The sequence below is a fragment of the Archocentrus centrarchus genome, chromosome 2, assembly GCF_007364275.1.
Source record: "Archocentrus centrarchus isolate MPI-CPG fArcCen1 chromosome 2, fArcCen1, whole genome shotgun sequence".
In the NCBI taxonomy this organism is placed as follows: domain Eukaryota; kingdom Metazoa; phylum Chordata; class Actinopteri; order Cichliformes; family Cichlidae; genus Archocentrus; species Archocentrus centrarchus.
Window position 1 is genome coordinate 19966268 of NC_044347.1, and position 11900 is coordinate 19978167.

An 11900-nucleotide genomic window follows, 5' to 3' on the forward strand; every position below is an offset into this window, starting at 1 on the left:
AAGATTGATGGCTCTTTGTTCTTTAAGTGAACTTTGACCTAGTGCACATTGGTATTGTTTTGAGCAGACTAATTTTATCATGCATGGCCAGTGTTGGGAAGGTTATTGTTGAAGTGTAAGAGATAAGTTATGAGTATTGTCACAGCTGCAACTTTACAGTTGATTATTTTGAGCATTTGAACATAAACCACATTTTGACTGCTGGCAAACAAGCTTCACTCTGTGCAGTCATGCCAGAACCCCTTTCTGATTTCAGAAGGAACATTTTTGGTGAATTTCCAGCTCTGAAAGACATTCTTGCCCAACAACAAGTCCACCAGGACCAGAGCAGACTGCTGGTCACAGAGCTGTAGCTGTTATTATTATACTGCTCCTGGTCTGGTTGGAGGACATTTGCGTAGCTGAAGTAGTAGTAGTAGGCAAGTCACGTTCAAAACAAGCTGCTGTCAGATTGCTCCAAGCAATGCCTATTGATTTGACTGGTAGATTCAATTTTATTTCTATAGCGCCAAATCACAAGACAACAGTTGCCTCAAGGTGCTCTATATTGTAAGGTAAAGAACCCACAATAATACAGAGAAAACTCCAACAATCAAACAAGCCCCTGTGAGCAAGCACTTGGCGACAGTGGGAAGGAAAAACTCCCTTTTAACAGGAAGAAACCTCCGGCAGAACCAGGCTCAGGGAGGGGCAGTCATCTGCCGCGACCGGTTGGGGATGAGAGGAGAGAGACAGGACAAAAGACATGCTGTGGAAGAGAACCAGAGATTAATAATAACTAATGATAAAATGCAGAGTGGGGTATAAAAAAAGAGGTGAGTGACGATGACAGATGCAAGTTCAAAAAGAGAACTGATAAAAAACAAAAAAGTTGAGCGCATGCTCCAAAATCAATAAAATATATCTAGATGCCAACCTACGTGTAACGGTGTGGCACTCAAATTTTTCACAACTTTTCTAATTCATGTTGTCAGAAAATATATACCAAAAGACAGTATTCCTTCATAGTGAAAAGATGGAAAAGGACAAAAAGGAATGTTATGGTCTCAAGCCCAACTGATTTATCGGCAGGCCGATATTTTCTGGTACTGGGACTTAGAGCAGCCAACATATGAAAATTTAAAAAGTAAAGAAGGCAACAGGAGAAAAACAGGCCTATTCAATGACTTTTTCTTCTGGGCCAGATTTGAAAATTTTGAGATGCCACTGGGCCGAAGACCCCTACTTATATTATTTCTTGAGATTTAACTCTAAATATACTAACACCTGAACTAAGTCATAAAAATAAATAAAGGAATTCACAATAAAGGCTTTATACTGCATCATTTATTGATGAGCAAAATAATTAAAGTGCATTGCAAATTTTAACATTTGGTCCAAACCTTGACCAGAATATTTTTAACAAGGCATCTATTCACCACACATATGTTTAATAAAAAAAAAATTAATAATAACTTTTTGCAACAGTAAAGTCTTCTATAACATTTTAGATGTATTTGCAAAAGTGCATTTGTTGAACTAGAAAGACCAACTGATGCAGTGCATTAAGTATTTCAACAAAAGAAATTGCACCAAGTGAACATTTAATAACTGTAAAATTAAAGCTTCTTCTGCATATTCAAAGTAATACTGACCTAATGAGTTCAGTCTTAGAGTTCAGTCTTTGGGGTAAAATAAACAGATTTATCAGTTCAAGCAGGGTTAAAACGGCGATTTTCATTGTCAATTATATGTTTTTGACCTGTCACTGATATATATTTTGGCGGTTGTCGCGCTTGGAGAGAGTATTCTGGGCTGGCGTTGCTAGTGGTGTGTTCAAGTACAAGAGGAAGGGCGGGAATTTTTAAAACTGTCACAGCAAATATGATTTAAATGCGTTTTTGCAGCTTACATTGGGTCAGTCAGGGGGTGGGCCAGTCAAAGGGGGATCGCGGGCCGGATGTGGCCCTCGGGCCGCTAATTGAATAGCCCTGCCCTAGAAACTCAGTATGAGTGTTGATGCTGCACAGTTTGTCCACCAGAGGGCACCCTGCAAGCTTCCCTGTTGGTAACACACTTGTAACACCATAAACACAACAGACCAAAAAATACAGTGGCTGCAGTGGACACACATTGTTTTTAACACTCACTTTCACTTCAGCTCTTTGTATGTTACGACTTTGCTCTTCTCTGTAGCTGACCAATGAACCAGCAACAGCTCAAGCATAAGCAGCCTACAGGCAGGTTGTACCACATACTTTGGACACTGCCTTCATCTGACAGCAGATGATCTCTCTGTCAGTATTTCCCTAGAGTGTGCTAACGCACTGCCGGTGGAGAACCACATCGAGTTCATAAATGAGTAAATAAATAATAAATATCAGCTGATATATCAGATTTTTAAATCCCCAAATATTGATATCGGTCTCAAAAGGCCCATATCGTTCAGGCTCTACTATGTTCTATATACAAGTTCTTTACTGTTGAGAATATATTCCTAATGAATCTGTTTAGCAATCACCAACATTTTGATCAGCAGCTACAATTTAATTCACAGTAACTGATTAAAATGACTTGTGGATGACTTACTTCCCCAAACTGTGCATGGCAGATACAAACTGAAATAATATCATCATTCCAAATAAGATTCTCTTGGGTTTTGAATTTCTTGGTTTGCCGACAGTCTAAGCATTTCAATTACTAATCCAACACACATAACCAATGCTGCTGTCTCATATAATCCACCAGAACATAGTATTTGTGAAAATTATCATGGCTATTATTTTACACTAATGTCTAATTTCCATAAATGATCCCCATGGTGTAAAAATACCCCAAAGACATTAATCAGCAAACGATTTATTAATCAAATATTAGTACTCTGATTAACCAGACAGCAGCACGCTGCCAGCAATTATTTGAGGCGCAGAAGGAGACTAATTGCAATTTAAACATAAGCATACTGCTCTGTGGAAAAAGGGCAAACAGGAACATTGCACTTGCACACGTGCAACATGTGGCTCTTGCTTGAGAACGGGTTCGTTACTTAACTGAAAACACACACACACACACACACACACACACACACACACACACACACACACACACACACACACACACACACACACACACACACACACATTCAGACATAATAACCCACACTAAGGCTATTGATCCAGGGCTGGGAGTTTCCTCTGTCTCCCCTGCTTCTCTTCACACCATTCCTGTGTCAGTTTTAGCACTTATGCTTTAGCCAGAACAAAGGAAATATCCACCACACATTACACAAACTTCCACCCCCCTCAGTGTTAACAAATGGCTATCCATGCCACATGTCTGCAAAGTCACAGCTAGCGTGATATATGCTGAAGATGATGGATCAAAAAGGAGGAGGGGTAGGTGAAGGGTCATATTATAGAGGATTAGAGGAGAAATGAGCCTGTAGAGAGGTAACATGAAAACTGACAGACCGGCAGACAGAAAAACAGGCACATAAAGTAGACACAAAGACAGAAAGGACAGGACAACACAAAAGAATAAGTGATTGCACAAATACGGCCAATCTCTGCATGGGATACGTGCGAGCAGTGCACATGCTGCACAAATACAACATAGAAGAAAATAAACTTACTAGTTCACCATTACCACCAGATAGATTCGGATGACGAATGAGTGGCACGGATCCCCGAGCTTCACATGGTGAGAGGGAGAGAAAGGAAGAGGTATGAAAAACAAGAGATGGAGAACTTGTTACACATAGGCACACTGTGGCATGCTGACCAGAGAGTGTGCAGGGAGGTGAGGGGAGGTAAAGGGGTGTGTGTGTGTGTGTGTGAGAGAGAGATGGGGGGAAATGGGGGGGAGCGAAGAATTTCTATTTGTGCGGAGCAAACTGTTAACTCAATAGAAAGAGATGTTCTGCCCTGTGTGAGATCCAGTTTTAGATTTTGTTAAAGAATTAGGTCACAGTACGGTGGGAGCCAGCTCAAGCATTTGAATTAGCTGTGGTTTGTCCCTAAAACCAGCTCAGTATTGTTGTGTTTTTGCACTGCATTTAAAACAGAGAACTTATCAACATGTCCTGTTACTCACTCGTATTCCCCTCAGACTGATGCACTGATGGAGAGGAGCCGATCAGCAAACAAAGTAACTGCATACCACCACCTCTCCTTGTGAGTGCTGAAGAATATTCAGAAACCCTGGATGTGACAAGCTAGGATGGATCTGACTGTGGTCTATGTGTTGCATGCTTACTGGCTAATGACTTGCAATGGACAAGTCGCCAGCCAATGAGTGTAATATGGGTAAGCCTCCTTTCTGACTAATAATGACCATAATTTACAAAATGTACTTTAGCAATTCAACTCATGAAGTCATGGGAGCCGAGGGATGTTCTTCCATTAACATCAATCTTGTTATCATACAAGCAAAATAACTCAGAAGCTTGGGAAAATCATTATTCCAAGATAGTATTTTTAAAATACGTTAAATGGCCATGAGAAGAAATAAGACAGCTGACAGTGAGCCCACCATCATGATCGGTGGTAAATGGACTGGTACTTCTGTAGCTCTTCTCTACTTTAACTGAGCACTCAAAGCCCTTTTGAGCACTTAAAGCAATAGGAGCGCTCAAGAGATAAGAGTCTACTGCTGTTTCACTACTCTCCTTTGCTCTCTTTGATGTCTGCTCAGTGGAGCAGAGGAGATACATGTGGTGCAATAGAGAGCAGAGGAGAGCAGCAAAACAGAAGCAGAGATTTTCACACTGAAATAAAAAGTGTACATAGGCCTTTTAATTATTTGCTTTTGGGGGTGTGGCTTAAGTCTTTAACTTTTGCTTTCTCTTTCACACTCTTTGTGTCCTTATAAGCATGGGGAGGAAGGGCCACCAAAGGGAGGGACTAACATGCCTCTGGAGCTACCAAAACACTTAACAAGAAGCTTGAATTACAACACACACAGATGAAGTGTGACTTCATTCTCACATATCACGTGTTAAATTTTAACCAAGGCAAAAAAGGTTTCATGTGATCATTAAACAGGAGGAAGAACAAATGATACATATTCCTGCAGCAGCAGCAAACAGATGCTGGTGGTAACAAGTGAACCCTATATTTTTGGCCACCTCCATGTTGTTATTTTGAAGCCTGAAGTTAGCTTCTATGAATGAAAGGCTGGAGTGCTAAGTTGGCAGTTAAGGCTGCCAAGCTTGATTAGAAATGTGAATTCATAAACTATACAGGTGCAATGTAGATTCACACACGTCAGTCACTAAAACCAAAAGCACAAACTTCTGGGATGATCTGCAAGCCATAATATAGATCTAGCTTGGAGATCATCCATTATAAATGCCCCAAACACACTCACACACACACACACACACACACACACACACACACACACACACACACACACACGCTGAAAAGGTCCTGTGTGAGCCCAGTAGACTCTGACTGGGACACGCGACCAACGCCTAACTCCGTTATCAAGGTGGATGAGTTATAAACCCCCCACTCGGAGCTCTTATTAAGGGGGACCCTAGCCAGAGAGGCTTTTGTTGCACAAGTCTGTAAGTATGCTTTTTAATACTGGAAAGTTGTGCACTTAACATGGGAATCACAAGGACTAAGCCAAGTTTTGTGAAAAAGTTGCTGGGTTTGCTACAGTATATGTTATGTTGACAAACAATCAGTGGTAGATAAATAATGGATGGAATGAAATTGTTTGAATCTGGATTTGTATGCTGACTTGTTTCCATTTGAGAAGCACGCTGAAGTAAAAAAGCAAAGCATTTATGGCAAAACCTTGAAAGTTAGTGTCAAATTCAAATGCAGCGACGGCCTCACTCTTGCTCAAACTAACTATTGACATTTCAATGAGTCGCCATGAAGCCAGACAGGAGGGTGAGTGCCCTCAGCCACATTTTAAATCATCTGGATACTTGGTGAGACTTGGTGTTGGTTGACTGCAGCTGCAGCTGCAGGAGCATCGATGTGTAAATGAATCAGGAGACACAGTCAACACCAAAGTCCATTAGTTCAGACAAACATTTTGTTTGCCTACACAAAGAAATCCAGACTTCCCTCGTGGGAGACCCGATGCTCAGCATAAAGCTGCGATAACGGCCACTAATAAATTGAACTGACTGTGACCCATTAAGGGCAAAAAAGTTTAAAAGCAACCACAAACACACCATCGTTTCAACAAAAATACAAAACACCATAAATACCCCACAGCAACTGGTTGAAGATTTTTTTTTTTTTGTGCAAGCCTCTTCAAGAGGCAAGAGTTTTTGCTTGAAAAGAAATGTAAAAATCCTGAAAATGCAGAAGTCTGCGCCCTGTGTTGGAAGCAAGATAAACATTTTCCAATTCAACACACGGCATCTTTAAATTACAGCCTCAGAAATGGCAATGCAGCCCAATCTTTCTGTTGCATTCATTTACATCCAGTATTTTTGATATTCCGCTCTCCGCCGCCGCGTGCTGAGGGACAGTTTTTGCCTCTCGATGTTCCTTCAAACCTTAAAGCATAATCGCATTCTTTTCGTCATTCCTAGAAGGTTTTTTTGGTTTGTTATACATGTGTGATATTTGCTTAAGTGAGTGAACACAGCTGCTCGTGCTGTGCACCATTTGCACAGTGCTGACACTGACCACTGCTGAGTGCAGGAATGGCCGAAACACATGCTATAAGAATTCTGGGTTTATCTAAGTAATCTAAACGCACCATGAAAACTAAGGAGTAACAGGTGAATAGCAAAAAGACATGGAGGATCAATAATACTGATAAATAGAGAAATCTTCTGGCTGTAATGAGCCTGATCGGTGGGACGTATGACAGGCTAAGATCAAATAGCTCTTCTATGGATGCTCATCATCTTTGCACAGTGCTTCTCGAGCTTTGTGCAGACGCTCCATCAAGCCAGCAAGCAGGAAATATGACAGCTCCTCCTACTGTTGACAGAGACAGCAGCCAGGCACGGCTGTACAAGTGGCTGCCAATCTGATAAGGCGAAGGGGTGACCTCCTATTCAGCAATTAATGGCACCAATAAATCAAACGCGCTGAGAAACGACAGGCTCGTTTAGCTTCTCATGCGCCCAGCGGAGCCTAAGAGACAAATAACACTGTCCAGCCTCATCCCCAACTTTAACAGGGCAGGACATTCATCTCTCCCAGCCTCAGTCTCACCACAGCAGAGCACCGACCCCCCCACCACCACTACCACCATCACCCTCCGAGAGGATGGATTGCTCGCTCCTGTGCAAACTTCAGGATGACCTCCTCCGGCTGTGTTTTTGCAGCTCCTCCTGTCAGCGCTGAGGCTGAAAGATTGCAGGCACAGTGAGACTGCAGGGGAGCCTTCGGCAAAAGCCGAACCAGGACCAGTGAAAAATGACTGGGTTTAAACATTACAGAGGACGGTGGGCTTTGGGTGGGGGCTAAAAGACAGCCAACATACTGTCAACTAAACAAGTGAATATGAGCGTCTGTATCACCTTGAATATAATGATTTAAAGTTACTTCAGTGGCCTGGGACTCCCAGCATCTTATGAAAGGGTCTCAGTTTTTGTGTATTTACTATATTAAAGTTTAAAGAGTGTTACATTTTAACAGTTTTGTACATACCTGGCTGCTTTTTACTCATTGCTAAACATTTAATCATTTAGCCAAATCTTAACTTGATTTTATATTATTTTATAAGATGTCTGCTTGATAGTATCAGACGATATTCCATCCATCCATCCATCCATCCATCCATCCATTCTCTTCCGCTTATCCGGGGCCGGGTCGCAGGGGCAGGAGCCTAAGCGAGAAGCCCAGGTTTCCCTCTCCCCAGCCACCTCCTCTAGCTCATCCGGAGGGACCCCAAGGTGTTCCCAGGCCAGCGAGAGATATAATCTCCCCAGCGTGTCCTGGGTCTATCACGGGGCCTCCTCTCAGTGGGACATGCCCAGAACACCTCACCCAGGAGGCATCCTAATCAGATGCCCGAGCCACCTCAACTGGCTCCTTTCGATGCGGAGGAGCAGCGGCTCTACTCTGAGCCCCTCCCGGATGGTGAAGAGGGAGCTTAGTGTAAAAGCGAAGCTCTTGATTTACCGGTCAATCTACGTTCCTACCCTCACCTATGGTCACGAGCTTTGGGTAGTGACTGAAAGAATAAGATCGCGAATACAAGCGGCAGAAATGAGTTTCCTTCGAAGGGTGGCTGGCCTCTCCCTTAGAGATAAGGTGAGGAGTGCGGCCACAATATTCCTTTTTTTTTTTTTTTTTTTTTTGAAAATGTAACACTTGACTATCAGAGCGGCTCTAAACTTTATATAAAAAGTAACATTTGTCTCTGGTTGATTGTTTCTTTGTTGTGACAATGCTTCTTGGCAATAAATCTTATACTATAGGAAAGCCTGGTTATTGACCTTAAATGCCACATTTGTGAGGAAAATGCATTAGTGGGTTGAGCAGCAGAGTTGAGTATGTGGGCTGCGCCCATGAAAAACTTGCCAAATCTTCTCTGCCAAAGCCAAACTGCTTATTCTGCCAGACTTCATGACTTTTTGTGCTGAGGTTATGTGCATTTGTGCATTTATTATCCATATAGGTGGGTCACAGCACTTAGTTCAATACATGGAAGAGAGATCAAAACAAAATTAGCCTGTAGAGCATTTCCTCTAAGCTTATTAACAAATAATAGCACTGAAGAACATTGCAATATCAACCCTCTAATATTCCCATAATCAGTGAATTCAAACACATCAGCCCATCCCCAATGGGCTCCATTAATCAAAGCCCAGCTGCAGGAGGGCTACAGCGGTAACCCAACAACTCTTAACCCCCGAAAACCAGCGCCACCGCCAACCCCCACCACCCACGTCACCACCTTCAATGGACTCCTTGTGCAGCACATAGGGCTCCACTGTGAAACACGTCGGCGCGTCACAAAGAAATATTGACTTTAAACACTTCAAACATTCAGCTCGTTCCGTTTTAAAGACTGGCTGTGTTGGTTTTTTGAAAAGCCCGCAGTCACCGAGGTTTACCTTTCTGCTGGAGCTATAAACACACACACACACACACACACACACACAGAAGAAGAAACGGGGGGTAGCTCCAGTTTTAGAGGTTAGCGAAGAAACCCACTGACACTTACTGTGAGTCACCGAACAACATTCTGGGAAATCTGCTAAAATCAGATCTCAAACACACGTCGATTAGCATAAGGCCTGTTTGGGTCTGACCTAGACTGACATGCCTGACTGACAATATCATATTTGCTCTTCATATCTTGTTTATTTACTTGTGCAGGAATAGAAATGTAAAACTGAGAGATGGTTTTAGCAGCTGTAAACTTTGAGCTACTTCTTGACTGAGCTTTTTTTTTCGGGGGGGCAAGCATCTCACACAGCAGCGCAAAACTTCTTACCAAAATTCACACGTCACCCAAAGGTCGCTGCTTTAATTTCTAGAATGACTTCAAGATTTTCTTCTATTTGCTCTTCCCCGTCATTACCACCACTGTCCTGCATGCGAGGCGCAAAATGCAAATGCGCGTCAGAACACTGCTTTCTGCTGACTTTTAAATCAAGTTTTACCAGGTTTTCTTGAATAAATAGAGCGTAAGCACGCTCACACACAGTCTCAGTCTGCCCGTCAGAGCCTCGGGACTAAACCTGCCCATTTGCTCTTTTTCCACTCCGGCCCAACCTTGTGAAACTCTGAATGTATGTGGGTAACACATTCAGGCATCCAGTTTAACGATTTAGTGCCACTTCCATTTCAGGGGTTATATATTAGCAGCAGCACGGCTCTTGCATGAAGTCAGGCCTCTGAGCAGCTCTGTCTCTATTTGGTGCTGAGGCAGAAAGAAAAGGTGGTGGAAAAATGATTTAACAACTAAAACTGTCATGTCGTTGATCATTATATAGCAATGAACACATTTAATGCTTCCCACGCAGTCTAACTGCATCTAAATTTCAAAGCTCATCATAGATTTCACATGTTTGGATCTGTCGCCAGCCTTCAGTCAGGCAGATTTATCATCTAACCGACTGACAAATTAAAAACAGCAGCAGCAGCAAGAAGCGCAAACCTCCACCAGGGCAGCTCGCTGTCACCAACTTGAGAGAAAGGCAGATGTGAAATTTTAAAGTGAGGTCAGAGGTCAAATGTGACACGATATCTGGATGCAAACTATAATGCTCTTTATTCATACTTTCTATATGATGACAATCCACACCACACTTGTCAGTATCATAGTTTCTAGGCTATAAGGCTTTTTGTCAGTTTTCCACCAATCAATCATGACATTGACCTTGAACACTTTGGTGGATTTAAGCCAAATTTGGATGGATTGTTAACATGACCCCGCTCTACACCCCTACAAAGTTTGATCAGAATTCATTCAAAACTTTTCGAGCTCTCGTGTTTACAGGCATTATGACAGGCAAAAAAACAGAACCTCCTTGGCGGAGCTCATAATAATGATAGCGGCACATTCATGTTTACTTCCAGCCTGAACAATCTGTCTGAAGTGACTATCTGTTAATATCCCACTAATGTCACACTTTTTTTGTCTTTCTTGTGCCACGTGGATGTGATGGAAGCGGCCTTCTTGGTTTTTTTCCCCAATCAACAACAACAGTGCAGACAAAGAAGGAGGACTGATGCCACAGTGTGCTTTCCAGACAGGACGGTGCAACGGAAGAAAAGCTTATTTCTTTTATTAATGAATTTTTATTACTTTTGGAAGCATGAATGTGCTTTGCATTTGTCTTCAGTTTGTTTTTTGGCAAGTTCTTTTGCACAAATCAACTACATTTAGAAGGCTGGGTACACTCTGGAGCAGAGCCCATTTGTCAGTGTGTCCTAAGAGGAAACTATTCACTCACCATACCATCAGGCAGCAAGTTCACAGTCTTAAATGTACACTGACGCAACACCTGGAGGAACAACTGGGGCTGGTGTGAAGCCAGTACGACCACTGTACAGCCATGCCACCATTATTTACAGTTAAGCCATTGAATGGGTTGCCTAATCCTTCTAAAGATGTACATTTAATCAAACTGTCAATTTCAAAAGTTTCCTACTTAATGCTTCCAACATTGAATTGCTAAATAAGAAAGGACCAGCGCCGAATTGGAGGGTGAACTCTAACTAGAGGATGCTTCGCGGCTTTAAGTAGAAATGTGCTTTCCTGACAGCCCCACGACTACAAACTGCACATTTTTAAATGGAGTTCGGCGTTAAACTCGTGCAGCGCATAAAACGACAGATGGGGCTGAAGAAATCCATTAGCTTACCCATGAAGTAAACTTTATAAATGTAAAACAAGAAAATAAAATAAATGTTAGCTCGATCTTACCTTTCACCTTTGAGTCATCACAGGATCCCCCCGGTGGGTGAAGCTGCGTGGGTTCGGAGACAGATGCAGGATTCAGTGCAGATCGGCTGTCCACAGCTGTGGGCTCTGCTGCAGCCCTGTGAAGCCAAGAGGCAAGGCAGGCTCTGGCCGCTAGGGGTGCTGTGTGATAAACATGGGAGTCTCCGCTTTTAAAACAGGAGTTTCACCTGCACGATAGAACAGCAATAAGCGCGATTTCACATGAGTCTCACATGCACGAAAAATAACTAAGTTAGGTGGCTTGTTTTTGTAAAGTCTTAGGCCTACAGTGGGTTGTCTTTTCTCCAGTTATTGTCAGTGTGTGTGTGTGACACTGTGATGCAGAACATTTGCTCTGGTAAGACCAGCCTCAGCAAGGAGTTGGAACAAACTTTAAAAACAAAGGAAAAAAGGAGTTTGTCCACTCAAACAGGCGGTTTGTGTTCAAATTATACTTGGTGAGGGCTGTCTGCTTTTTTCACTGTTCTGCTGCTTCTCTTTCTTGATATTTCAGACCTGTAAACAAGTCTCATGCCACA

General features: G+C 42.5%; 1 protein-coding gene across 1 annotated transcript in view; it reads right to left on the reverse strand.

Annotated features, from left to right (window-relative positions):
- The window catches only part of LOC115792865 (semaphorin-5B-like), a 43524-nt gene extending 32072 nt beyond the window's left edge, over positions 1-11452 (reverse strand). The window contains exons 1-2 of the mRNA XM_030747446.1: positions 11344-11452; positions 3611-3669 (exon numbers count right to left, since the gene is read on the reverse strand). The gene's annotated coding sequence lies outside the window, so the exon portion shown is untranslated. The remainder of the gene's footprint in view (positions 1-3610; positions 3670-11343) is intronic.
- Between the last annotated feature and the right edge of the window lie 448 nt (positions 11453-11900).